At 40.7% G+C, this 24,374-nt stretch overlaps 1 protein-coding gene and 1 long non-coding RNA gene across 6 annotated transcripts in view; one reads left to right on the top strand and one right to left on the bottom strand.

The window, feature by feature from the left end:
* Nucleotides 1-24,340, bottom strand: part of ATP4A (ATPase H+/K+ transporting subunit alpha) — a 94,813-nt gene extending 70,473 nt beyond the window's left edge. For 3 of the 5 annotated variants that reach the window (XM_042968885.1, XM_042968886.1, XM_042968883.1), the window contains exons 1-2: nt 24,119-24,325; nt 23,861-24,005 (exon numbers count right to left, since the gene is read on the bottom strand). The gene's annotated coding sequence lies outside the window, so the exon portion shown is untranslated. Of the gene's footprint in view, nt 1-23,860; nt 24,006-24,118 lie in introns of all 5 variants that reach the window. The other 2 variants (XM_042968888.1, XM_042968887.1) reach the window with 2 other exon arrangements.
* LOC107181049 lies at nt 13,128-14,748 on the top strand. Its single transcript, XR_001511843.2, has 3 exons — nt 13,128-13,223; nt 14,255-14,365; nt 14,554-14,748. It is a non-coding gene; the product is annotated as an uncharacterized LOC107181049 (long non-coding RNA).
* Nucleotides 24,341-24,374: the final 34 nt, after the last annotated feature.

Genomic DNA, 24,374 nt, shown 5'->3' with positions numbered 1-24,374 from the left:
CTTACACCAAACCCCACCCCTCTGTGCCTGGTAACTGCATATCTACCAGAGCAAGATTGACACTGAACCAGAGGGCTCTTCCTCCAGACCAGCACAGCCACTTGTTCCAAGGCACCACTGGACATTGGTCCAGTGGTTTTGCATTTTCTGATTTGATTCTTGGTCAATTCTTATTATATATATATTTTTTTTCTTCTTATTTCTTCCCTTCTCTATTCTGATTGTTGGTTTGTTTAAGCAGGCATTTTTAATCTATTCTTCTTACACCTCTTCTGTATCTCCTTCTTCTTTATTTTCCTCTCTCTCTCGCTCGCTCTCTTTCTCTCTCTCTAGATTAAGCCGTATAGTTTCTCTGATTCTCTGCCTGGTCAATTTTTTTCTTTTCTTTTTCCCTGCCCCTGTCATTTCTCTCTTTGTATGGGATAAGGCTTCTTCCACCACTACCCCCCTTTTACATTTTTTCCAGGGTTACTTCAATGAACAAATCAAAGCACACCTGGTGGGAAGTCCAAACCATCACTACGAGTAGGGAGATAAAGCAACCAGAGTCACAACAACAGGGAGCACACAGGACACTCCAAAACACCTCCTGAAGGGCCAGGCCCTGGACAGCGTATGACCCGTTTTGAATACAGTAGTACTAGCAGGTGCAGGACACATAAAAGACAAAACTAGCCAAAATGATGAAACAGAAGAATTCTCCTCAAAAGAAATTGCAGGAAGAAATGACAGCCAGAGACTTTCTCAAAACAGATATAAACAATATATGTGAACAAGAATTTAGAATAATAGTCATAAGACTAAGAGCTGGGCTTGAAAGAAAGCATAGAAGGCAGCAGAAAATCTATAGCTGCAGAGATCAAGGACCTCTGCACAATTAATTAAGGACAATTAATTAAGAAATGCTGTAAATGAGATGCAAAATAAACTAGATGCAGTGACAGCAAGGATGGGAGAATAAGTGAACTACATGATAAAATTATGGAAAATGATGAAGCCAAGAAAAAGAGAGATAAGAAAATACTAGACCACGAGGGGAGAATTAGAGACCTAAGTGACTCAATGAAACATAATAATATCTGTATCATAGGAGGTCCAGAAGAAGAGAGAAAGAAAGGGGCAGAAGGTTTACTTGAACAAATTATAGCTGAGAACTTCCCTAATCTGGGGAAGGAAGCAGACGTCCAAGTCCAGGAGGCACAGAGAATTCCCCTCAGAATCAACAGGAACAGGTCAACACCATGGCATATCATAGTGAAACTGGCACAATACAAAGATAAAGAGAGAATTCTGAAAGTAGCTAGGGACAAATGGGCCTTAACCTATAAGGGTAGATACATAAGGGTTGTAGCAGATCTGTTCACTGAAACTTTGCAGGCCAGAAGGGAGTGACAGGAAATATTCAATGTGATGAATAGGAAAAATATGCAGCCAAGAATCATTTATCCAGCAAGGCTGTCATTCAGAATAGAAGGAGAGATAAAGGCTTTCCCAGACAAACAAAAACTGAAGGAGTTCATGATGATTAAAACTAGTCCTGCAGGAAGTCCTAAGGAGCACTCTGTGAGTGGAATGCTTCAAAGACTACAAAGGACCAGAGATATCACCACAATCATGAAACCTACAGATAACACAATGACGCTAAATCCATATCTTTCAATAATCACTCTGATTGTAAATGGACTAAATGCCCCAACCAAAAGACATAGGGTATCAGAATGGATTAAAAAAAAAAAAACAAGATCTATCTATATGCTGTTTACAAGAGACTCATTTTAGACCTGAGGACACCTGCAGATTGAAAGTGTGGAGATGGAAAACCATCTATCATGCTACTGGAAGTCAAAGGAAAGCTGGAGTAGCCATACTTATATCAGACAAACTAGATTTTAAAGACTGCAACAAGAGATAAAGAAGGGCATTATATAATAATTAAGGTGCCTATCCATCAAGAAGAGCTAATAATTGTAAATGTTTATGTCCCCAACATGAAATACCCAAGTATAAAATTAGTCACAAACATAAGCAATCTTATTGATAATAATACGGTAATTATAGGTGACTTTAATACTCCACTTACAACAATGGACAGATCATCTAGGCAGAAAATCAATAAAGAAACAATGGCTTTGAATGATACACTGGACCAGATGGACTTGACAGATATATTCAGGACTCTTCATCCAAAAGCAGAATACACATGCTTCTCGAGTGCATGGGACATTCTCCAAAATGGATCACATACTGGGTCACAAAACAGCCCTAAATAAATATAAAAGGATTGAGATCATACCATGCATATTTTCAGATCACAACGCTATGAAACTTGAAATCAACAACAAGAAAAAATTTGGAAAGCCTCCAAATGCATGGGGGTTAAAGAACATCCTGCTAAAGAAATAATGGGTAAAACAGGCATATAAGAAGAAATTTAAAAATATATGGAAGCAAATTAAAATGAAAACATGACAATCCAAATACTTTGGGATGCAGCAAAGGCAGTACTAAGAGGAAAATACATTGCAATCCAGGCCTATCTCAAGAAACAAGAAAAATCCCAATATAGAACCTAACCTCACATCTAAAGGAACTAGAATCAGAGAAACAAAGAAATCCCAAATCTAGCAGAAGAAGAGAAATAATAGAGCAGGAAAAAACAATACAAAATTAAAAAAAAAAAACTCTTAGATCAATGAATCAAAGAGTTGTTTTTTTGAAAAACTAAACAAAATTGATAACCCCCTAGCCAGACTTCTCAAAAAGAAAAGAGAGAGAACCCAAATAGATAAAATCACAAAGGAAAGAGAAGAGATCACAACCAACACCACAGAAATACAAACAATTACAAGACAATACTATTAAAAATTGCATGCCAACAAACTGGACAATGTGGAAGAAATGGGCAAATTGCTAGACACCCACACACTACCAAAACTCAAATTGGAAAAGATAGAAAATCTGAGAAGACCCATAACCAAGAAAGAAATTGAGTCAGTTATCAAAAATCTCCCAACAAATAAGAGTCCTGGGCCAGATGGCTTCCAATGGGAATTCTACCAGACATTTAAAGCAAAGTTAATACCTATTCTTCTCAAGCTGTTCCAAAAAATAGAAATGGAAGGAAAGCTTCTAGACTCATTCTATAAAGCCAGTATTACCTTGATTCCCAAACCAGACAGAGACCCCACTAAAAAGGAGAATTACAGGCCAATATCCCTAATGAATACAGATGCAAAAATTCTCAACAGGATACCACCAAATCGAATTCAACAGTATAATTAAAAGCATTATTCACCATGATCAAGTGGGATTCATTCCTGGGCTCCAGGCTGGTTCAGTATTCACTAATCAATCAATGTGATACATCACATTAATAGAAGAAAGGATTAGAACTATATGATCCTTTCAATAGATGCAGAAAAAGCATTTGACAAAATACAGCATCCTTTCTTAATAAAAACCCTCACAAGAAAGTCGGAATAGAAGGAACATACCTTAGCATCATAAAAGCTATATATGAAAGGCCCACAGCTATATAATGCTCAATGGAGGAAAACTTAGAGCTTTCCCCATGAGATCAGGAACATGACAGGGATGTCCACTCTCACCACTGTTGTTTAATATAGTGTTGGAAGTCCTAGCCTCAGCAATCAGACAATAAAATGAAATAAAAGGCATCCAAATTGGCAAAGAAGAAGAAGTCAAACTTTCACTTTTTGCAGATGACATGATACTCTACAGGGAAAACCCAAAAGATTCCAGTAAAAAACTGCTAGAACTGATACATGAATTCAGCAAACTCACAGTATATAAAATCAATGTACAGAAATCAGTCACATTTCTATACACCAATAATGAAGCAAAACAGAAAGAGAAATCAAGAAATAAATTGTGGGAGGCCGGACCCCGGTGCCAGGCTGAGACCGGGTCGAGCAACGGCTCCCTGTTGACTCAGCCAACCCAGTGGTTCCCCCTCCCATTCCCCCACTTGCAAAGGCATACAAAAGCCTTGTCAAGGCTGAGAAAGTTAATTCCTGAAGCCTGTGGTCTGTGGGTGTTGGCAGTAATGTTACCCCCCCTTTTTTCTACCCCGGGTCAAATAGAAACAAACATGGGAACTGGTTTTGCTAGCAATCTATCAACAAGGTCTTGTTGTGACCCGTTTAGAAAGTTCACAAGGTACACAGAACTAAATGTTTTGGTTGGCAGCGATCATGTGAAACCTGTTTATTCTTAGAATGACCTGATCCATAAGAGTCTTATATTATAAAAGATTGTGTACAGCAACAATAAAGCCGTCACTTGGGCCATCAGCCCAGTGGACCCTCCTGTTCCCAAACTGGCTTCTCTTCTCTTTTTTTTCTTACATTCCCCTACCCTCAGGACCCTGATCTCGGTGTTTGTTGTGCCGGTCGCAACAATCAATCCTATTTACAATTTCACCAAGAACCATAGGATACCTAGGAATAAACCTAACCAAAGAGGTAAAAGATCTATACACTGAAAATCATAGACAGCTTATGAAAGAAATTGAAGAAGACACAAAGAAATGGAAAAACATTCCATCCTCATGGATTGGAAGAACAAATATTGTTAAAATGTCAATACTTCCCAAAGCAATCTACACATTCAATGCAATCCCAATCAAAACTGCACTAGCATTCTTCCCGGAGCTAGAACAAATATTCCTAAAATTTGTATGGAACCAAAAAAGACTCTGAATAGCCAAAGTAGTGTTGAAAAAGAAAAACAAAGCAGGAGGCATCACAATCCCAGACTTTACTACAAAGCTGTAATCATCATTGGCACAAAAACAGATACATTGACCAATGGAATAGAATAGAGAACCCAGAATTGGACTCACAAAAGTATGGCCAACTAATCTTCAACAAAGCATGAAAGAGTATCCGATGGAAAAAAAAAGAGTCTCTTTAGCAAATGGTGCTGGAAAAACTGGACAGCAACATGCAGAAGAATGAAACTGAACCACTTTCTTACACCATACACAAAAATAAACTCAAAATGGATGAAAGACCTAAATGAGAGACAGGAAACTATCAAGACCCTAGAGGAGAAAACAGGTAACAACCTCTTTGACCTCAGCTGCAGCAACTTCTTACTTGACACGTCTCTGAAGGCAAGGGAAATAAAAGCAAAAATTAATTATTGGGACTTCATCAAGATAAAAATCTTCTGCACAGCAATGGAAACGATCAACAAAACTAAAAGGCAACTGACAAAATGGGAGAAGATATTTGCAAATGACATATCAGATAAAGGGTTAGTATCCAAAATCTACAAAGAACTTACCAAATTCAACACCTGAAGAAACAAATAATCCAGTGAAAAAATGGGCAAAAGACATGAATAGACACTTTTCCAAAGAAGACATCCAGATGGCCAACAGACACATGAAAAGATGCCCAACATACTCATCATCAGGCAAATACAAATCAAAACCACATTGAGATACCACCTCACACCGGTCAGAGTGGCTAAAATGAACAACTCAGGGAACAACAGATGTTGACAAGGATGTGGAGAAAGGGGAACCCTCTTGCACTGTTGGTGGGAATGCAAGCTGGTGCAGCCACTCTGGAAAACAGTGTGGAGGTTCCTCAAAAAATTAAAAATAGAACTACCCTATGACCCAGCAATAGCGCTACTAGGAATTTATTCAAAGGATACAGGAGTGCCGATTCATAGGGGCACATGTACCTCAATATTTATAGCAGTGCTATCAATAATAGCCAAATTATGTAAAGAGCCCAAATGTCCATAGACTAATGAATGGATAAAGAAGATGTGGTTTATATATACAATGGAATACTACTTGGTAATTAGAAAGAATGAAATCTTGCCATTTGTAACAACATGGATGGAACTGGAGGGTATTATGCTAAGTGAAATAAGTCAGTCAGAGAAAGACAGATATCCTATGTTTTCACTCACATGTGGAATTTGAGAAACTTAACAGAAGACCATGGGGGAGGGGAAGGGGGAAAAATAATTTTAAGCAGAGAGGGAGGCAAACCATAAGAGACTCTTAAATATAGAGAACAAACTGAAGGTTGATGGGGGAGCAGCGGGGAGGAGAAGATGGGTGATGGGCATTGAGGAGGGCACTTCTTGGGATGAGCACTGAGTGTTGTATATAAGTGATGAATCATGGAATCTACACCCAAACCCAAGAGCACACTGCATACACTGTATGTTAGCTAACTTGACAATAAATTATATTAAAAAAAAAGAAATGTTTAAAATAAATAAAAGTTTATTTTTAAATAAAAAGAAGAATCAGATGGAAATTATAGAACTGAAAAACATAATAATGAAATAAAAACACTCACTGTAGGGGCTATATAGAATAATGGAGATGACAGAGGAAATAGTTGATTTGAAGAGCGAATTTGAAAATAGAAATCACACAATTTGAACAATAGAGAGAAAAAACATTGAAACAAAAATTAACGGAACCTTGGGGAACTGGAAACAAACAGTACTAAAAGATTTAATGTGCATACCATGAGAGTCCCAGAAGGGAACTTTATATAGTGTCTTCAAAAAAAGTTTTTACAAAAAAGGAAAGGATGATCAAATACATCCCAATTTGGCAAAAGGCTTAAACGTACACATTCAAAAAGCTCAATGACCCTCAAAAAAAAAAAAAATCATCAACTCAAAGATCCATGGTCAGACCATATTACTCAAACAGCTTAAAACCAGAGGCAAAGAAAACGTTATGAACACATCCAAGGAAGAAATTACACATGCCTAAAAAGAAACAAAAATTCAAAAGACTGTGAAGGTCTTACCAGAAATCTTGACTGCCGAAAGGAAGGGGAACAATATTTTTAACTGCTGGGAGAAAAGAACTGTCAACCCAGAATTCCAAAACTGGTGAAAATGTTCTTCAGGAATGAAGGTGAGAGGAAACTAGCAGAATACATTGTCACAGACCTACTTTAAAATAAATGCTAAAGGGGCGCCTGGGTGGCTCAGTCGGTTAAGCGTCCGACTTCAGCTCAGGTCATGATCTCACGGTCCGTGAGTTTGAGCCCCGCGTCGGGCTCTGTGCTGACAGCTCAGAGCCTGGAGCCTGCTTTGGGCTCTGTGTCTCCTTCTCTCTCTGCCTCTCTGCCTCTCATGCTCTCTCTCGGTCTCTCTCAAAAATAAATAAACATTAAAAAAAATAAATAAATAAAATAAAATAAATGCTAAAGTTAATTCTTGAAGAGGGAAATGATACTAGAGGAAAACTATCAGAAAGAAATAGAAGCAATATAAATGGTCAAGATCTGGGCAAACATGAAATATTATTCTTCTTTTGATTCTTGAAAATATATATGACACTTGACAGCAAAAATGATAACAGTGATGAGATTTTTCAATGTGTGTAGATGTAATACATACAGAAACTAAAATATAAAGGGGGCAAGGTGGAGGGATTAATATTGTGGCAGGTTGCTATATTCCACTTGAAGTTGTAAAATATTCTAGGTAGACCATGAAAACTTTAATTACCTTTATGGTCATCTCTACGGCAACAACTAGCAAAATTTGCAAAGATATATCCTCAGAAATCACAAGAGATAACTTAAATGGAGTACTAAAATAATATTCAAGAAATCCAAAAAGAAGCAGGAAAGAAAAAGGAAAATGAAAAGAAAAATGAAAGAAAACGAAAAACAGAGAAACAAATAGAGAACAAATAATAAAAAGGCAGAATTGAGGCCAAATATACCAATCATCACATTAAATGCAAAAGTTATAATATAGAGATTTTAAGAATATATTAAAATTAAAAAACAAGACCCACCTATATACTGTCTATAAGAAACCCACATTAAATGTAGTGACGTATGTAGGATAATAAAGTAAAGAATGTGGGGGGAAAGACATGAAAACACTACCAAACAAGGGTGCTTGGGGTGGCACTGTCACTTGGGTGTCCAACTCTTGGTCTCAGCTCAGGTCATGATCTCACAGTTCATGGGTTCAAGCCCCACATCAGGCTTCTGTGCTGACGGTGCACAGCCTGCTTGGGATTCTGTCTCTTCTTCTCTCTGCCCCTCTCCCACTTGTGCGTGCTCCTCTCTCTCTCTCTCTTTCTCTCTCTCTCTCTCATTAAAAAAATAAATTTTAGGGGCGCCTGGGTGGCTCAGTCGGTTGGGCGGCGACTTCGGCTCAGGTCATGATCTCACGGTCCGTGGGTTTGAGCCCCGCGTCGGGCTCTGTGCTGACAGCTCGGAGCCTGGAGCCTGTTTCGGATTCTGTGTCTCCCTCTCTCTGACCCTCCCCCGTTCATGCTCTGTCTCTCTCTGTCTCAAAAAAAAAAAAAAAAAAAAAAAAAAAAAAAAAAAAAAAAAAAAAAAAAAACACTACCAAAACAAAGATGGGTGATTATAATAACATCAGACAGGGGCGCCTGGGTGGCTCAGTCGGTTAAGCGTCCGACTTCAGCTCAGGTCACGATCTCGCAGTCCGTGAGTTCCAGCCCCGCGACGGGCTCTGGGCTGATGGCTCAGGGCCTGGAGCCTGTTTCAGATTCTGTGTCTCCCTCTCTCTGCCCCTCCCCCGTTCATGCTCTGTCTCTCTCTGTCTCAAAAATAAATAAACGTTAAAAAAAATTTTTTAAAAAATAACATCAGACAGAGTAGATGTCAAAGCAAGGATAATTAAAAAGGATAAAGAAACACATTAAATAATGATAAAAGAGACAATTCAACAGGAAGACATAAGAATCCTAAATGTATGAGCACTGACAACAGAACTTCAAAATACATGTTAAACCTGATAAATAAAACAAAGGGAGAAATAAACAAATCCACTATTATAGTTGAAGACTTCACATTCCTCTCTCAATAACTAGTAGGACAAGTAAACAGAAAATTAGCAAAGATGTAGAAAAATTGAATACTATCAACCATCTGTATCTAACTGTCATTTATACAACACTCTAGCCAAAGAAGGCAGATACGTATTCTTTTCAAGTACACATGGGACCTCATCAATATAGAAACTATCCTTTCTCATTAAACAAACTTAACAAATTTCCAAGAATTAAAATTATAAAAAGCATATGAAACCACACAAAGCAAACCACATGGAGTCATATTATCTGACTGTGCTTCAAGAATTCTAATATGCCCCCATACCAATATTCCTGCCCACTGTGAGGTATTATCCTATATAATCTGTGACTGTCAATATGATGGCATATCTCTCCTGTGACTAGGTTAGGTATGTGGCACAGCTGACTCTAAGAAAGGGACATTACCTAGGTGGACCTAACCTAAATTCATGAGGCCTTTATATCTGGGCCTAGAGGTCAGAGACAGAGGAAGTCAGAGACTCAAAGTGTGAGAGGGACTTTGATGGAGGGAGATTCTCCCTTGATAGCTCTGAGATGAACAGGACCACAAAGCAAAGTATGCACATAGATTTTAGGAACCGAGAATAGATATTAGCTGATAGCCAGCAAGGAAAAGAGAATGCCCTCAGTTCCCAAACCACAAAGAACTGAATTCTGCCACAACCACACAAGCTTGGAAGAGCATGAGAACAGAGCTCCACATGAGGACACATTTCAGTAGACATATTCGTTTCAACCTGGTGAAATCCTGACAACTCAGGCATACAGTTTCTGGATTTCTTACCTACAGAATGGTGTGATAATAAATCGCTATTGTCTTAAGTCACTGAGTGTATGGTGATTTGTTAAATAGAAATATAAAGCTGATGTGTTGGCCATAATAAAAGTAAAGCAAGGATCAATAGCAGATAGATGACATGAAAATCTCCCAATTCTTGGGGAAAAAACATGCAATTTCCCCATGGGTAATTCATGGGTCATGGGCAATTAGAAAATGTTTTCTAAAACATTTCAGACCAAAATTGAAGTATATAACGTATCAAAATATGTGGAGTGCAGCTAAAGCAGAGCTTAGAAGATGTACAACCTCAAATGCTTATGTTAGAAAATAAGAAATGTCTCAAATTAACGATCTAAGCTTCCAACCTAAGACACTAGAAGATAAGAGCAAAATAAACACCCCCCCCCAAAGAAAACCAGAAGAGATAAGAGTAAAAATCAATGAAATTGAAAAGGGAAAAACAATGAAACTATGGTGAAAATCAATGAAACCAACAGCTGGTTTTTGAAAATGACTGATTGATAAACCTCTTGTAAGACTGACAAAATAAGACAGAAGACACAATGACCAATATCAAAAATGAGGGAGAGAATACCACTACATGTGCCTGAGACACTAAAGGGAAAATAAAGGACAACTACAAACAAGTCTTTACACATAAATTCTACCACTAAGGTGAAAATTGGCCCATCCTTCAGAAACAAAAACTCAAAACTAATCAAGAAAAAGAAATTAAGTAGTTTTGTATCTAGTAAAGAAATTGTATCTATTTGTATCTATTAAAGAAATCTATTAAAGATTTTGAAACTAAAAATCTTCTGAAAAATTAATCTCCAGATCCAGATGGTTTCGTTGGTCATTATACCAAAAAAAAAAAAACAAACCACCATTTCCACACAATCTCTTCCAGAAAACAGAAGAGGGGAGAATATTTCCCAATATGTTTTATGAGGCCAGCATTATCTTAAGGCAGATTGTGTATACAACACTATAGACCAATATCTCTCATGAATATAGACAGAAATATTCTCAATAAAATATTAGAAATCCAAAACCAGAAGTATATAAATAAAATACACCATTGCTGGGGTGCCTGGGTGGCTCAGTCAGCTGAACATCCAACTCTTGATTTTGGCTCAGGTCATGATCTCATGGTTTGTGAGATTGAGCCCAGTGTCGGGTTCAGCGCTAACAGCGTGGAGCCTGCTCAGGATTCTATCTCTTCCTCTTTTTCTGCTCCCCCACCGCCCCCCCCATCTCAAAAATAAATAAATAAACTTAAAAAAATACACCATCACCAACTGGGGTTTCTCCCAAGAATGCAAAGCTGGTTCAATATTAGAATATCAGTCAATGCAATCCACTATATTAACCATCTAAAGAAGGAAAACCATGTTATTAACTGATACAGAAAAGTCATTTGGAAGTATTCAACATTAATTCACCATAAAAATTCAGCACACCAGGACTAACAAGGAACTTCTTCATCTTGATAAAGGGCATCTACAGAAAACCTATCTAAAATCATACATAACAATGAAGGGAAAAGTTTTCTCTCTAAAATTTGCAACAAGGCAAGAATGTCCTATTCCACATCTCTCCTATTCCTATTCCTATTCCACATCAGACTGGAAGTCCTAATATGCACAATAAGTCAGAAAAAGAAAGAAATGTCATAGGGATTTAAGGGAATAAATAAAACTACCCTTATTTGTAAATGACATGATTGTCTATATAGAAAACCCCAAAGAATTTACAAAAAACTCAGAAAACAAAAAACAAAAAAATCCTCTTACAGTTGATAAAAATGGGTTTAGCAAGATCACAGATTGCAATATCAACACACAAAAATCTAATGTGCTTCCTTATGCTAGCAATGCACAATCAGAAATCAAATTTATTTACACAAATAGAGAAGTGCCTGGGTGGCTCATTTGGTTAAGTGTCCAACTTCCGCTTAGGTCATGATCTTGTAGTTCATGAGTTCAAGCCCCCACATCAGGCTCTGTATAGTATAGAGCCTGCTTGGGATTCTCTCTCTCTCTCTCTCTCTCTCTCTCTCTCAAAATAAATAAATAAATTTAAATAAATAAAGGGGATTAAGAATACACTTATCTTGATGAGCACTAATACATAGAATTGTTGAATCATTACATTGTACACCTGAAACTAATATAACACTATGTTATAGTTCCATCAAAATAGTAAATAAAAATAAATAACAGCTAGCAAAAAATGATAATCATAATACCATTTTCAATAGCCCCACAAAGCAAGTAGTTAGGCATAAATCTAAACTATTATGTGTATCAGCCATGTGTTTAAACTGCAGCTGCTGAAAAAAAAGAAAGAAAAAAAACTAAATAAATGGAGAGGCTCCCAATTACAGTGAAATGGAGGCTCAATGTCTCTCCTAAAATTGATCTGAAATTCTAACGCAATTCCTATTAAAAGACCAGCAAGATTTGTAGATCTATACAAGCAGAGTCAAAATAATTCTGTGAAAGAAGAATGAAGTTGGAATACTCATTCAATTTTTAGAATCACTATAAAGCTACATTATAAGAGAACATGGTATTTGCAAAGGAATGGACACACTGATCAACAGAACAGAATAAAAAGTCCAGAAAGAGACCCATATATACATATATATGGACTTCGTTTGAAAATAAATTGGATGGATATCTATCTATCTATCTATCTATCTATATCTATCTATCTATCTATCTATCTATCTAGATATCTTTCTGGATATATACAGATATATATATCCAATTTATTTTCAAACGAAGGCCAATGCAACTTACCAGAGAACAAACAGGTTTTTTTTTTTTTTAATGGTGCTAATTACAACCAATTTACTTTCATACGAAAGCCAGTGCAACTTATCAGAGAACGAACAGGTTTTTTTTTTTTATGGTGTTAATTAATTGAAAAACTAAATGAAAATCATCATCATCATCATCATCATCATCATCATCTCATCTAAAACCTCACCTCTTATAAAATAATGAACTCAATATGGATCATAGATCTGAATGTAAAATGTAAGTCTATCACACACTTAGAAGAAAACATAGGAGAAAATCTTCCTGACACTGTATTAAGAAGAGATTCTTAGACATGACACCAAAAGGACGTCCATAAAATAAAATTAAAAAATAATTTGGGCTTAATATAAATTAAAAACTTTGCTCTGCAAATGACGTTGTTGGAAAACAAAAAAGATAATCTACAGACCCAGAGAAAACATTTGCGAATCACATACCTGAGAAAGGACTTCTATCCAAAATATATAAATCACCTTCAAAACTAAACTGCAATAAAAAGCAACTCCCAGAATTGACCAATCACCTAAGAGAGTAGGAAGAGCTTGCACTCCTTCAGACCAATCAGTAGCCACATGAGTATTGGATTCCCCACCCTATCACAGACAACCTCCAATCAGCCTATAGTAATAGAAAGGCAAGATAGGAGGCGGGTCCAGCATGGTCTCCACGGTAACCCATGGCGGGTTGGAGTGACGGAGAGCCTCCTTGTACCCAGATCCAGATGCCCTGATGGGAGGTGTTTGAAGGGGCAGGGAGGGAATTTACGGGGGATAGGGTGGGAGAAAGCATGGGTAGCGGCAGAATGAGGGGGCAAGAAGGGTTTCAGGAGGCAGAGGGGGTGTTACAAGAAGAGAACTATTTAGAGGGAACACTGGTTTAGGAGAACAGGGAGGCTGCTATGAGTGGAGGAAGGAGAGGTTCAGACGGTCAGGACGCTGGTTTCAGAGGTGGAGAGAAGGTGGTAGAGGGAGAAAGAGCAGGCCTTTATAAGAGGACAAAAAGAGGCTATGAGACTATGACAGGGAGAGGACTTAGAGTTTAGAGTTGGTCAAAGAAGGTCTTCAGAGGAGCCAACAGAGAGGTAATGGGTGGGGGGAAGGGGAAGAGAGCAGTTTATGGGCGAACAGTAAGGCTCATAACAGGACCACGACAGGTTCCTGGGGACAAAGTGAGGGATATTACAAGTGGGATAAGGAGAGAGCTATTGGAGACATTCACAGTTTTATAGGGTAAGAGTTTTATGAGGGAACAAGGGAGGTTTCACAGATGGAAAGTGAGAGTGTTCAAGTGTTAAGTAGGGGTCTTCTTATTAGGGTGTTTTATAGGGGCAAAAAGAAGGCTGCTTTGGGAGGACCATGAGGGTGTTATAGGAACAGAGTTTGTTAACGACTCAGTTGAGGTTTCACAAAGGACAAGTGAGAGTCATCAGAGTCAGTAAGGGGTTTTGTGGGGGTGGTGTTAGGGGCCAAGTGAGACATGCTGTAGGGACCTGAAGGCAGTTATAGAAGACAGGGAGAGGTTGTAGGAGACAGGGAATGGGCAGGGATTATAGAGCATAGGGGTGGAGGGATGCTGGGAGATCCAGGTAGAAGGAGGTACTGGAATAAGAACAGATTAGAGGGCACATGGTAGGAGTTAGAAGGGGCTGGTAAGAGTTTTTAAGGAAATCAAAGAAGAATCTATACAGCCAAATATCTTGAAAAGGAGTCAGAGGGGACAGCACAGTACAGAAGCCATACTGAGCCATAACCCACTCCCTCCCCACAGGCGTTTGAAATTTTGCAGGACAAGCCCCCCAGAGACCACATGTGCCTGTCCATTTGTGCCTTACTCCTGTGTTTTCCCATAGGCATTGTAGCCTTGATCTTCTCTCTCCAGGTGGGAATCTGCATCAGGCTAATCCTCTCCTTTCCTTTTCATCCTGGCCTTGACCCTGACTCAAATTCTTTCTTTTGTCCCTCCTGTGGGCTCAAATCCCCACCTGGGTCCTTACAGTCCCATAGCTCACCCATTACAATAACCCACTGAAGCCAACTATTCCTGTCCTGCCTCTCCCCTCTAATCAGACAAGGCACAGCAACAAGTGGAATAACCGAGCCTTGGCAGCTGAGACGTCCCAGCAAGTCTACTACATGGCAGTCTTGGGGACTGTCTTGGGAAGCATCATCACACTCGCCATCTTGATTTTCCTCCTGGTGGACTTATTTTCTCGTTAACCTCCTTTTCAGCAAACCACTAAAAATATATAACAGTGTTACATACCTTGGCTCTAAGTATCCATTTGGGCCAAATGGAACACCTGTTCCAAAATGTCTGGTTGCCAAGTGTTGACAGCCTGAGCCAGCACCTTGAGGTAGTTGATGGGGCAAGAAAGGGGCAGGTTGGGCAGCCCACTGGACCTTCAGGACCAACCCTGGGATCTTGCCAAGGGATGGGGGCCATGGAGGCAGGGTATGCCACTGTTTCCCCAGGGAAGTCTCCCCTCCTGCTCACATCATGCATTCATGTCATAAATCCGTTCATGCCAAGGACCTTAGCTCTGCAACCTGACTCTGAAGATACAGCAGTGACCACTTCAGTTCCAACCACACCCCTCTCAGAACTTATAAATCAGGTAAAGATAGACATATCATCAGAGAGTGATAGTTCAGTGTGGTCTAGTCTCTAGTAGGGTGAACCTAGAGAGGACGGTTGTAAGAGGCCTCACCTAATCTTAGGTACTTATGGTCTACCAGAAAGCCAGGAAGTCAAGCAGCTGTCAGTGAACTGATAAGAATTCAGGTCAAGTTACAATTGTGGAGAACTTCTGTTACAGTTATGATGGCCTTGTGTCCCCCCTCACCACCAAAGCTTGTCATTTATTCATTATTCAACAAATAATTTCTTAGCACCTATGACTTATCAGGCACTGTACTAGGAGCTGGAGATTCAACAGAGCAAGATAAGTCTCCTTTCTGAAGCAGCTTACATTCTACTGGGAAGAACCATAAACAAATAGACCTCTAAGTAAATAAGATAATTACAGGGAGTGGTAAATGATAAGGAGAGAAATCAAATAGGGCAATAAGCTAAAGCAGTGCCACTAGTGGTTCACTTCTGTTGATGGTCTGCAACAAGATTAAGTGCAGAAATTTCCAGTAAGCAGTTCAAAACTCACAGAAATTTGACATGGCCGTGACATCCAACAATAGAATCAACAGACTTGTCTTATTGGACAGGGCATAGACCAAAAGAATCTATCTGTACATGACATTTTGGAGATATCAAAAAATGAGTCCTACTTTGCAACCACAAATAGTTTGAGGTACACTAAGCTAGAATGAGGTCTAGGAGTACATTGTTTAGAGTTATGCCAGTGGCTGTAACAAATAAACCCCACCATTTCAGTAGCTCACAAAATAGCTTACTTCACACTTAAAGAACCTCCCAAAGTGGGCATTTCTGGTTGCCCACATATTAAGTTAGGGATCCAGGCTCCTTCCACTTGCTAATTCCACCATCATAAGTGCTTAGAGTCTTCTGAACCTAGGCAGATGAGAGACTAGAGAACCCCCACTTGCTTCTTAAAATCCTTAGCCCAAAAGTGAATCCTTATACACTCTTGGATAGAAATGTAAATTGGTACAGCCACTATAAAATATAACATGGAGGCTCCTCAAAATATTAAAAATAGAAGTACCACATGATCCAGCAATCTCACTTCCTTGGGAATATATCTAAAGGATAAAAATCACTGTCTCAGAGATATCTGTACTCCCGTAATTACTGCAGCCTTATTCACAACATCCAAGATATGGAAATAGTCCTCCAATGGACAGAGGAATAAAGAGGATATACCAATACATATACAAAGAAATATTATTAAACCATGAGAAATATGAAATCTTACCATTTGCAACAATACGGATAGACCTTGAGGGCATTATGCTAGTAAAATAAGAAAGAGAAAGACAAGATGTATGGTATCACTTATGTATGAAATCTAAAAAAGCCAAACTGACAGAAACAGAAAGTAGAATGATGGTTGCCAGGTGGAGGCTGGGGGAAATGGGGACAGGCTGTTAAAAAGATACATCACTCAGTTATAAAATGAGTAAGATCTTAGGATCTAATGTATAACATGGTGGCTATGGTGAACAATACTGTATTGTATACTTAAAATGTGCTGAGTAGATCTTAAGCATTCTCACCAAAAAAAAAAAAAAAAAAAAAAATAGGTGCGAGGTAATGGATGTATTGATTGTGGTAATAATTTCACAGTGTATATATCAAATAACTATGTTGTATACCTTAAATATGTCACATTTTTGTCAATTATACCTCAATAACAAATAAAGCTTTGGTGCTAGGTGACATACACCTCTTGCTCTCAGTCCATTGGACATAGCTAATCTCATGGCCTCACCTGGTTGCAGGGGCCTCTGGAAAATGTAGTTTTAGACTGCACAGCCAATAGACACCTAGCTGGCTTTGCCACAGAAAGTCTTTCTAAGATGTTCTTTGAGCTGAGACATGGAAGCCCAAGTGTAAGAGCTGCTCCAAGAACTGTGAGAACAGGGTTCCCAGAGTAGGAATGGCAATCAGAAAACCTTAATGCTGGAATGAGCTTGGAGATTCAAAGAACAAAAAGGAGGCCATTGTGGCAGTAATGTCACACATCTACTCTCCAAAGCAGGTGGGGTTCTCTCTTCCCTGTAAGAACCCTTGTAGGTGCTTATGAAGGTCCCTAAGATGACCCCCAATCCCAGCTCTCCTGAAGAGGAAATCCAACACTCGTCCTTTACCCTCAGTCTGACAGAGATCTGCTCACAGGAATCTTTGCAGACATACGGCTGCCTATCTTTAGGACCTCCAACTCCCTCCATGCCTGGCTCTGCCCTGGGTGATGCTGGGGATACAGCAGTGACCAACACAGACCCCATCCCTGCCCTCAGGACATCTGCAGTCCAGTGGAGAAGACAGGCTAACCACCAGATGGGGCTGTGAATTGTTCTTTCATTTATTCTTTCATTCAGTGAAGTTCTATTGTTCATTTATTACAGTGCCGTTCTGGTGGTGTGTGAAAGATGATAAACTTAAGTAAGAAAATATTAAGAGTACTGGGGAATAAAAATTAAGCATGGTAAGGGTGATTGGAAGTATTGGAGACAGGGGAGGGGCTAGAGTTTGAAATAGAGAGGCAGGTAGTGCCCCAATTAGGATCTGACTTTTACCAAAGACTTGCAGGACTTAGGAGAGGGAACCAGACATGTATCTGGGGCGAGAGTCTCAGGCAGATGGAACTACTAGTACAAGGGCCTAGAGGGAGGGGCACATCTGATATTTCTGAGATATGGTAAGGAGGCCAGTATAGCTGAAGTGAAGTAACGTAGGGAATGGTTAGAGATGCAATCAGGGAGGTAACGTAGGCAAGATCGAAGAGAACTTACTTTACTCTGAGTGACATGAACAGACATTGGAAAGGTAAGTGACCTGTGCCAACTCAGGTGTTAATAGTCTCTCTCTGACTCTGGAGGGGAGGAGACTTTGGTGCACAGGTGACGGCAGGGAGACTCATGTGATATTCCAGATGGGAGGTGATAGACTATTAGGCCAGAGTGGGGAAGAAGAAAGGGAAAAGCCTTGATGATTTTTAAAGGCAAATAGGAATTGCTGATGCATGATATGGGTGTAAGAGAAAGAAGGAATGTTGGCCTCGGGAACCGGAATCACAGAGCTGCCCTTGTCTGACCTGGAGAAGTCGTAGAGAAACAAGTCTGGGGACTACACTGTAATGGTCATTCTAAGGTTTAGGAGCCAATGTTCTGGCTGCAGGCTGGTTCAGCAGTGGGCATGTGACCCTGCCTGAGCAAATGAAAATGGGATAAATGGTTTCCGGAGCTTATGGTAGAGAGAAGCAGCCCACCTCTTCCATGTTACCTTCTAAGACCACATCTTTCTCCTCCACCTCGGCTGGTGCAGGGTAAGCTGTTCTGCAGCCAGGTGGAAGAGGCTAAAGCTACTAGGATGAAGGAGGAGCCAAAAAAGAAGCAAGTGCGAGAAAGAGGAGCCAGAAACTGGGTCCCCAATAACATCATGATAGTCTCTGAGCCGTCAACTGTTTGCAGGCACTGTTCAAGGAGCTCATGCATGTTGTCTCATTTAAACCCCACAACACTAAAAACAGATATTATTACTGTCCCAAATTCATAAATGAGAAACTGAGGCTGCAGAGATTGAGAGACTTGCCCTAGATCATTTAGCCTGTGAGTGGTAGAATGAGGATTCAAACCCAATGAGTCAGACTGCAGAACTTTTGCTCATGATAATTGCCTTTCAGTGTTTGAGCTGCTGGATTACACCTCACCTGAACCAGGACAAGGCAGTACCTCTTTTAAATCACATGAACCAAGATATTTCTTATTTGGGAGGAAAAACACTACACTGAGTTGGGTTGGGGACATTTGTAACCAGAAAGAGGCTTAGCTGTGAGAGTCCAGAGGAGGTGATCCAACCAATCTGGGGTCGGGGGTAGGGGGAGTCAGAGAAGTCTTGCATGGAAGGGCACATCTGAGATAAGACTTAAAAGACTGAGGAGGAGGTAGCCATTGAAGGTAATGAAAGGTGATGGAGGTAGGGAGCACAGCAGGAATAAAATCCCAGAGATGGGAAGGAGGGAGCCTTGACAGGTAATGCCCCAGTGAGAACACTATCTTCCTCTCTGGAAAGGTCTTAACCTAAGGATAAGTGTCCTCCACTCAGCCCAATCATCTCTCCCACCAGCCCTCTGCTAAGCCTCAACTCTGTCATCGCCTGCCCCAGTTACCGGCCCTGGCCTGTCTCCTCCTCTGATCCACCATCTACAGAACACCCAGAACGTTCCTCTCACTTTTTTTTTTTAAACTTTTAATTTCATAATTTATTTAAATAAGTGTTTCAAATCTACAAACTGTGAAGAACAAGTCTAGCCCCCATGTGACATCCACACTTGGCAGATGTAAACATTTTCCTATACTTGCACCGGATCTCCTTCTTGGAAATTAAATGTTGTATGTACAAATTAAATGCCTCCCCCTTCTCCTCTGTTCTCTTCTTCCCTCCCTCCATCCCTGAAAGAAACCACCAAACTCATGTTGCCGTAAGCAAATTCTATGTGTATTTTGTACTTTTACTCAATGGATGTGGACACACTTGATGCTGTAGAGTTGTTGCGTTTGGGTGTGTAGTAGTCCTTAGTGACTTCTGCCAAATCTTTCCAGCTCTTCATCTTCCAAGACTCACCTTCTGGGTCTCTCACCTGGTCCAGGTGATGTTTCAGTTGACATGGTCATAAAAGGTCAATTGTTAGTAGGAAATTACAGACAGGATAGTCTAAAATGTGCCAGATGTTGATCACAAATTTTAAAACACTATGTCCAAGAGGCAAATGATAAGAATCCATCTCTGGGTATTAATGCGACTAAAGAAGGTTTTATCCCCCAAAAGTAGTGTCCTATAGATGACACTTCTTAAGCTTTACTATGCATACAAATCACTGATAGATTTGATCAAAATGCATGTTTAGGGGGCGCCTGGGTGGCTCGGTTGGTTAAGCGTCCAACTTTGGCTCAGGTCATGATCTCACAGTTCATGGGTTCGAGCCCCGCATCGGGCTCTCGGCTGTCAGCAAAGAGCCTGCTTTGGACCCTCTGTACCCTTCTCTCTCTGCCCCTCCCCAGCTCATGTGTGCTCTCTCGCTCTCTCTCTCAAAAATAAATAAACATTAAAAAAATTTTTTATTAAAAAAATTTAATACATGTTTTGATTCAGTAAGTCCAGGAGTGGAGGAGCAAGGGATTCTGTATTTCTAACAAGCCCCTGGAGAATGCTGGTCTTTGAACACCTTGTAATACAGCAGCAAATTATAGACACTAATGTGAAAGCTTGAAGCTTGTCAAACAGGGACCAGGAGCAGAATACAGGTGATGATAATTATTTTGTCAAGTATATTGAACAGACCGAACACAGTAGGGGTACAGAGGGGACTTATATTTCTTCTGTAAGATGCCAATCTCACCTTTTTGTATCAGCCTTTTGGAGGGTGGAGACGAAAACATCTTCTTCTTATGTAAGAGAGGAAGAGGAAAGCCACTGCAACTTCCTCCGTGAACGACAGCTTGAGGTAACAGTAATTCCACAGGCATCCAGAGTCTCTGCTTACAGAGTGTATCAGGGTTCCATCAGAGAAGCTGACCCACTGGGGGGATGGACAGATGGACGGATAGATAGATAGGCAGATGAACTGGGATTTAACCTTATGCAATTGGAGTTATGAAGCAGTCCCTAACATTGTGGTCTTAGGGTCTGATGCTGGCACTCGAAGTGCACAGGGCAGGCAGTTAGGAAAGGAAGACAGACGTAAAGTGGGGAGAAACTCGACAAGGGGGCCTCTGCCCTTGGTGGTGTGAACGTCCACAGGAACAGCTGCCATCCTTCATTACGGAGATAAACCCACACCTGGCCCAGGAGCTGAGAAGCTGGGGGGAAGATCCAGGAAAAGGTGAAACAATTGCTGGCCTGGCTGCTGCCCTGTGCAAACGTGATGACCCAGCAGAGCCAGCCAGTGACAACCTGTGTGATCTACAAAACGGCAGCTGCTTCACTTCTGCCCACCAAATCTTGCCCAAGCCTCTCTATGGGTCCATCCTAATTGAAATCACACAGAGAAAGTAATTCCAAGATACAGTTCGTTCAGCCTGGTCAAGCTGACACATTACAAAGCCACAGCACAGAGACTGGAGGAGAGTGGTGAGAAGCTCATCAGCGACTGCCGGGGAGATGGTCACATAAGCAGTTTGAGTGGATGTTTCTAATAATTTCCGGGTGGCATTTCTTTAGAGTTGGAGGGGAAACTGTAGTAGTTATCTCTTATTTGGTTTTAGCCTTTCTTCCAAAACATACAGAATCCTTTCATGTCATAGCTTCAGTCAAGGTGTATCTGATTAGTTACCATTAGGTCATGGTTATAGATGTTTCATTAGATAATATTCCAACTTTCAGCCAATTCTCTTTTTCAATAGATTTTATTTTTCACGAGCAGTTTTATGCTTACAGAAAGTTACACAAAAAGAAAAGAAAGTTCCCATATACTTCCTGTCCCTCCACACATATTTTCTCTTATTATTATTACCATCTTGCAGGTAACTTTGTTACAACTAATGACCAAGAGTAAACATTATTAACTAGAATCTATGCTTCACATTAAGACTCACTCTGTATTGCACAGTTCTGTGGCTTTTTATGCATAATGCATAATGTGATGCATAAATGCATAATGTGATGTACCCACCATTTCAGTATCACACAAAATAGTTTCACGCTCCTAAAAATGCCAAGCCTTGGGGCGCCTGGGTGGCTCAGTTGGGTAGGCATCCAACTCTTGATTTTGGCTCAGGTCATGACCTCACAGTGGTGTGCACTGATGGCATGGGGCCTGCTTGGGATTCTTGGCTCTCCCTCTCTCTCTCTGCCCTACCCCGCTTGTGTTCTCTTTCTCTCTCACACACAATAAATAAATAAACTTAAAAAAAAAAAAAGCCGAGCCTCACCTTTCCATCCCTATCCCCCACCTCATGATCTCCTGGCAACCACTGATCTAGTTTTGCCTTTTCTAGAATGTTATATATTTGTAATCATACAGACGATCTTTTCAGATCATCTTCCAAAGTGGCTGTATCATTTTGCATTCCACCAGCAATGAATGAGATTCCTGTTGTTCCACATCCTTGACAGCATTTGGTACCGCTTTTTTAAATGGATTTTAGACATTCTAATAGGTGTGCAGAGTTATCTCATTGTTTTAATTTGCAATTCCTTAATGACATGATATCAGCAACTTTTCGTGCTTATTTGCCACCTGTACATCTCCTTCGGTGAGATATCTGTTCATAACTTTTGTCTATTTTTAAGTAGATTATTTGTTTTCTTATGGTTGAGTCTTAAGAGTTCTTTGTATATTTTGGATACAAGTCCATCTTCAGGTATGTGTTTTGCAAATATTTTCTGCCAGTCTGTGATTTATCTTTTCATTCTCCTAACAACCAGTACTTTCTTTTTTTAATTTTTTAAATTTCGTTTATTTATTTTTTAATTTACATCCCAGTTAGTCAGCATAGAGTGCAATAATGATTTCAGGAGTAGATTCCAGTGACACTTCCTCTTCATATCCCAACAAGAGTCCTCCCTAATGCCCCTTGCCCATTTAGCCCATCCCCCCACCCTCAGTTTGTTCTCTGTATTTAAGAGTCTCATATATGGTCCCCCTCCTTGTTTTATATTATTTTTGCTTCCCTTCCTTATGGTCATCTGTTTTGTATCTTAAAATTCCACATGAGTGAAGTCATATGATATTTGTTTTTCATTCCATCCACATTGTTGCAAATGGCAAGATTTCATTCTTTTTGATTGCTGAGTAATACTCGATTGTATATATACACCACATTTGCTTTATCCATGCATCTGTCAATGGACATTTGGACAGTACTTTTAAAGCCCCTGGAAAGGCTCATAGACCAATGGCAGACATGCTAATTCATTTTGTTTTTTAATAGCAAAACACCCTACAAAAGGCAGAAGGGTGGCAATGTTTGAGAGAAACAGCACCTTTTGAGAATTAAGCATTGTGGAGTAGTAGCTGCTAATCTTTCTTCCAGGAAACCCACCTGGATTACATCAGCCCCTGGCACCCCCTTCTGCTTCTCAGCCCTTATGAAGCACTTAGAAGCTGGACTCAGCTTCTCCCCGAAATGTGCTATCTCAGTGGTGATGCCATGTCCCCTTGTCCCTGGGCCAGTGACTCAGCCAGTCCTTGGATGTCCCCTTAACTCCTCACACCCACATTGTTATCAGCATCTCCCCCAAAGCTGTCCCTTCTCTCACATCAGCATTTCAAGGTCTGCTCCATCTAATTCCCAGCCCAGAGCTGGGACCTCACCCTGGATACCCCGCCTTCTACAGCCAATCAGTCTCATGACCCACTCAGTGTCCTCCTCTCTTCTCCACATCCCTACTTCACCCACCGTTGCCCTCGACCCCCACACCTCATCCTGCCCCACCCTCGTCCCTCAGTCCCCAGCTTTATTCTCACCCCACCACCTCTCCCCTCATTTGTTTATTGAATAACTACTTAGAGACTTGGGCTTTATACTGGACACCGAGGACAGAGTAGTGAGCTGGGCATGCATGCTCGGCAAAAGGTCCCTGAATGTTGCCATTCCTCGGGGGCCTGTCTGAGGCCGAGTGGGCTCTCCAGAACCCCAGCCCCAGTATCCTGTGCTTTCAGGGGCGGCCGACAGACCTCGCACACTCCCTGTGTCCCCAACTGACCCAGTCCTGCAGCTTATACTCTATCCTTACCTGGTGGTGGTGAGGCGTCTAACTCCCCCACTGAACTGTGAGCTCCACATGGGACTGGACCAGTCTCCTCCACCGCGATGTCCCCAGGGCAGGGTCGGCAGCGTCGGCTCACGAATGTTATGGAATGGTAAAGACGAACGAATACCTGGAAGAATGCGTGCCGGGGAAATATTAGGGTCCTGCTATCGGCCCCCTATCCCTCAGACCGGAAACACTCTGTTTCTGAAACCAAAGAGCCTAAGTTTGGCATCTCCGCACCTGACCTCCAAGGATGAAAGTCCCATTTTGTCAAGAAAATCGAGGGAGGCATTTGGGACCTTTTGCCTCTTGGGGACACTTGGTGGTGAGCGGGAGGAGGCCGAAAGCGAAGAGGCCTCACCGTTTCTCCACCCCCCTTTCGTCTTCACTCGAAGGGACCCATCCAGGAGGAGCCAGACACGCAGGACTGCTCCGCGACGCTGAAGAGCCGCGAGGCCCCAGTCTGCTTGGCAACCGATGGCGTCACTGACGGCGC

Source organism: Panthera tigris, chromosome E2 (genome assembly GCF_018350195.1).
Source record: "Panthera tigris isolate Pti1 chromosome E2, P.tigris_Pti1_mat1.1, whole genome shotgun sequence".
Lineage (NCBI taxonomy): Eukaryota > Metazoa > Chordata > Mammalia > Carnivora > Felidae > Panthera > Panthera tigris.
Note: the sequence above shows the minus strand (reverse complement) of the source record. Positions and strands in the feature narration are given on the sequence as shown.